This window comes from Anopheles merus, chromosome 2L (genome assembly GCF_017562075.2).
Source record: "Anopheles merus strain MAF chromosome 2L, AmerM5.1, whole genome shotgun sequence".
NCBI classification, from domain to species: domain Eukaryota; kingdom Metazoa; phylum Arthropoda; class Insecta; order Diptera; family Culicidae; genus Anopheles; species Anopheles merus.
Window position 1 is genome coordinate 44,944,699 of NC_054083.1, and position 5,452 is coordinate 44,950,150.

A 5,452-nucleotide genomic window follows, 5' to 3' on the forward strand; every position below is an offset into this window, starting at 1 on the left:
GCGGGTGTATTTTTTTGCTGCTGCTGCCCTCTCCTCTCCAATAAATAACAAAATTCGAACCGAATTGCCGGCGTCTTGAAGTGGTGGTTTAGTGTTGGTTTTCAATTCGTTTTTTTAAATATAAATGCAGATTAGGACCGGTGCGGACAGAAATTTGTTTCTGCACAGTGCGAAAGCGCCACGAGCTGACGAGATGCTCGCACGTGCACGTACACGCTCACCTTTACAAGGTGGAACCGACTGACTTTCCATCGCATTCTCCCACAACCGTCGAGTTTCCCAGTCCCGTAACATTATTCCACCGCTAGAACGTCACAGAAGAAGCAAGCAGAAGGTAGAAAAACATGCAAAAATTTCCGCGCAAACCCGTGAGACGGTCTGAAGCCTGAATTTGAAAGTTTATTTACTCAGCTCGCGGTGCAGTTTGCGAAAAATAAACTGTGCCAAAAGCGCCTCCAGCCCCGTAGTAAACCGGCACCAATTTCAATACATCATTATTCCACCCGATCGGCGTTGGTGCGCAGCATAATGAAACTTCTGATGAGCTCGCGTCCTCGCGCACCAACCCAGCCCGCCTTCACACGGTGTTGCGTTTGAAGCTTGCCGGCAACACTTGACATACGCGACATGTGCGGCTGCCCACGATAGCACCGTATCAGAGAAAGAGATGCTTTCTTATCCAACACGCCCCCCCCCCCCGCCAACACGTTGATCGACCAAGGTTTTTTTCTGTGGCCCCCATCGAGGGTGGTCTCTTTTTTCCTCGCTCCTTGTTATTATTGCTTTTGCACCGAGAGCAAATTGCTCCCACACACTCACCTGAAAGGGGGGGGGGCGGTTTGCTTGAGCGATCAAGCCAGCGCATCCAGCACCAGCACCATGGCATGGTTGGACATTTGCAATCTAAATCATTGTTTGGTTCACCACACACACACACGGTTATTGCGCACATGGGAGCAAATATTCTTTTCCTCTTGCGTCGATTTACATATTATTGAGCTGACGGCGGCGGCGGCGGCGGACACGCTAAGATGACACAACACCAGCCGCTTCTTGGTTGCGTGTGTGTGTACGCCAGCCACACACGCATGCACGCGAGCACGGCGCAAAGGGCTTGATGCACGGGAAGAGATCAAAAGAAGCTGCAAGCTTTCGCGGCTTCCCGTCGTCGCCCGTTTGAAAACAGAAAGGGCCGGGACAGGTAACGGCAAGCGGCGTTTGATGATGATGTTCTTTAGTAGACAAGGCGGCATATACCTTTGCGGACAAGTCGTTGGGAAGAACGGTTGATTTTATTGGTTTATGTGAACATCTACGTACATCTACAAAGTGCTTTGGGTGTAGAATTCATCTTTCCTAACATATACTTTTGTTTTTTCTTAATATTGCAATAGACAGTGGGCATTCAATTGTACTATAGCAAATAAATTGTCTTCTATGCAAATCTCATAGTTCAATTCTTCCAATTCAAAGTTTCTTACATCATCTCACAAAATGTTCGTTATGCGTTCAACAAATTAAAACATCAATTCTAAAACCTTTTCGTATCAATTTCAGCTTTATTTGTACAGTGATCATTTCATTTATCTACCATCAGATACAAAATCATTACCCTTCTGGTCTTCTAATTGAGCTGAAACACCTCCACTTGGACCTTCAGTATTCGAAGGTATTGAATTTATGACACGAATTTTAGCTTTGCGAATTTTAGAACACACATAACACAAGAATCACAGAAATTAAACTCCTTCTTTACCTGTGTTATAAAATTCTATCCAATTTGCCATGTTTAGGAAGTTTGTTTTTTATTTCATCCTTACGAGTTGTCATGCTTTACAGGGTTTCTCTAGCCAACTCAACACTGTAAGCTTCATTTCCAATTCGTAAAATCCCAATTCAACATTGTCAAATGTTTATCGAACGTATACAAAGCAACCAATGACAGATCATTCGAGTTTTGATTGTTATTGTTGAAATGTATTTTACGGGATTGAATTGTTGGCTTACGGTGTTGAGCTGACTAGAGAAACCCTATAACTCAAATCTGATGTGCCCCTTTCAAACTTCTTACCACGAGAAGTTCCTCTAAAGAGGAGTGAGAGAGAGAGGAACCTAAAGAGAAGTACCACTAACAAAACTCATGGCCAGCTAGATATATTCAACCAATTTTTTAACTATCTATTAACCAAACTTAACTTTCATTGAATCAGGTAATGAATAACAGTTCTTTTTTCTGGAAAGAACATCCAATTCAGTTCAAGCTCAATTGAAAGCTAGCAGATGTAAAGCATTCCACATTCAAAGAAGTATTGGTTTTATCTAACTCCAACATTTAACTCTAATTTGGTATTATTTTAATAAATCAATTCTTTTCAGGCGTAGATTTTTAAATTCTAAGGCTGGAAATAGACGAACCGAGATCGTCGCGGTACCGCGACATTCGCGCCTTGTTTATAACAGTTGTAGAACAGTTGAGCTGTCAAATCTTCCGCGCCTCTAATCGCGCCTGCTGTTTCGCAGAGATACCCAATTTTGGTATTGCTGAGATTTTCGCGGTAGCGAGAACCGATTATTTTTACTTTTTTCTGGTGGGTTTGTGTAAAAACTCATGTCGAGAGACGAGTTTTGTATTTTATTTTGCATGAACTATGTGAAATAAATAATTTGATTATCAAATTGATTAAAAAAATCATCTTAGCACATTCAATCGTCACCAGACCTCGGATGGTTCGAAACACGAACCGCGATTATCTCGCCTACCTGTGAGATTCTCGGTTCGTCTATTTCCAGCCTAATAATGTTTGTTGCTGAAAATAATGAAATTAGGAAGTAATGTGTTTGCCTATTACTTTTGACAGCATTTGACGCTAGTAAAAACAAAAGTTTCTTTCTTTCATTTTAAGTACTTTGAATTAGCCAAAGGACCATAAATAATGAGAAAATAAAAAGTGATGTAAGATAAATCAATCTTAAGAATGAACAACTACAACAGTGCTCTGTAAAGAGAATGGTAAATGATATAAGGTAAAAGTCTACAAATGCTAGTAATTATTGATTATTTCAAACTTGCTACTTTTATCGCTCTATTTCGGTGATTTATTAACTGAAATACACTTTCGCTCCACTTCCTCACACTCACACACACACACCTTTGCTTTATTAGATACAAATGCTCCTAATTTAATTTCCCCCTTGATACACAACTATTTCCCGTCCGCAAAAAAAAATTAACCCCGCTTAAACACTCATCCACTTCCACTATCAAGACCTGCTAATGATGCGCACATTTTACCTACTACCAATTTCATTACCATAAAACCCATCTGCTCCCCCCCCCCCCCCTTGGTCTTTGGACGTTGGGTCCTTCCCCGGGGAGGGAAACTGATCATGATGCTGCTGTTGCATAATGTTGTGCCCTTTTTTTCTTTCTTTTGTAGCTTTTCTTTCCCGTGGTCGTGTTCTTCCTAGCACAAATAGCATACGGTGTGTTCCGGTGTCCCGGTTAGCGTTCGGTTCATCTTGAAACTGTTCATCCCGGGGAGGCAGCAGCTGAGCAGCTGTGTACGGTGTTTTCCGCACCGTAAGATCAGCGGCACGGATGAAAGCAAGCATTAATTAATTCCAAGCTGTACCGGGGGAGTTGTCCACCTTCAGTGGCCAACCGCCACGGTGTCCAGTAGCTGTGCTGCTGTGGCAGTGCTCCTGGTTGGGAGGAGAGTTCTTTTTTCACGCTACTGCAACACGTGTGCTTCCTTCGAGGAAGGTTGTAGTCGTAGACAAAGCTGTGTAGAAGTGGATTTTCGGTGGAAATAAAAGGTGGAAGTCTTAGCTAGAAAAGATAATTCTAAAAAATTAGCTACGATCATAGAAAACGAATTGCAAGACAGCTTAAGAAGAGTGAAAAATGCTAAATTTAAATGCAGTCCCGTTTGATAAGACTTTCCCAAGCAAAACCCTTTAAGTTAGACGACTTTTTTCTGTGGCTGACACTCCTTGATTAAGTGTACATTTCTCACTATCTATCTGTCTCTCTCTCTCTCTCTCTCTCTCTCCTCTCTCTCTCTCTCTCTCTGTTCTTTGAATGTTAGGGCCACATTCAAATACAACAAGGACATACGTATGCATTTGCAACAGCGGTAACGAATTCCTCACATACGTTTTATGTGAACAGGAACAGGAACCGAAGGAACACTTCCTGCATGACTCTATTTAAAACAGTTGCACCATGTCTCTCCCCCGCCTCTTATATCCCCAACGATGGATACTGTATAACCTGTGAAGTCTGCTAATGACTTTAGCATCATGTCAGCTCCCATTAGCACCGTTTCCCGGCGCCCCTTTACCGTTTCTCTTGCCAAGGCGCTTTACTATCTCGATTTTTGGTGTCCCGGCTTCACGTTCTTTGCTTTAATTTTAATTATTCCTCGATGCTCATTTGCAAATCCCTTACGAAAACCGTCCCTTCGGCCACCAGAGAGCCTATAGTGCCGCCGGACTTGCCTCAGTGGAATGCTACAGCAGTAGCCCAGCCCGCGGGTAGGGAGTTTAAGGAGCACTCTTATTTATTGCAACACTGTACACCGGATATGTTTGGAAGGTTGAAAAACAAACTGCGCACGATAGCATCTCGCCGCACAGTTTGCCGTACAATTCCCGGTACACTGATTAGTGTAGGCAAAATTTGTTACCCCATTTGTTAGGCCGGATTGTCCCGGTTTAAGAAGGCTTTATCTTACAACGAATTAATTCCGCGCCAAATGCTGTACGAGATAGGCAAGCACGCGCAACCGTTTGGTAGGCGTATTTTTCCACTAGGCAACATCAAGTCTTGTGGTCCAAAAATAAGTCTTAAAATGTCAACCGAAAGGCGCGTAGCAAGACGTGCCCCCACTCGTGAACAACGGTTAAAGCTGACCCCACTACACACAACACGGCTTGACTGGTGCGGGTTTTGGGCGTAAAAATAGACATCACGTTCACGCGATGCCGTCGGCCGTTTATGTGATCGAGCTCGCGGACTTTCACCGCAGTTTCTTGCGGTACGCGGATCGCAGTATGCTGTGATACTGGTTTTAAAATGTGAAGCAACTGCAACTGTGGAAAAGTAACCACGGGGGTGTAGCTCAGATGGTAGAGCGCTCGCTTAGCATGTGAGAGGTACCGGGATCGATACCCGGCATCTCCAAGAGAAAACACGGAATTCGATTCCTTTTTTAATAAAAAAAAGATAGACAGGATTATTTCAACGGATTGTTCTGTTCATCCAAAAAACCAGCACTGTTTGTATGCTATTCAACCTAAAAAAAAGACACATTTTCCCCCACTGTCTGTGCGTGTGTGTTTCTCCTGTCACTAAGCTCTTTCTATAGAAGTAACACCACACACATACACAGAACAAAAAGAACAATATTTTCCTATCATTTTCATCTTGCCGTCTCGAGAGCCGGTGCAG

The 5,452-nt window shown here is 43.1% G+C and overlaps 1 non-coding gene across 1 annotated transcript; it reads left to right on the forward strand.

Moving 5' to 3' along the window:
* The first annotated feature begins 5,112 nt into the window (after window positions 1-5,112).
* On the forward strand, window positions 5,113-5,185 carry Trnaa-agc. Its single transcript has one exon. It is a non-coding gene; the product is annotated as a tRNA-Ala (tRNA).
* Window positions 5,186-5,452: the final 267 nt, after the last annotated feature.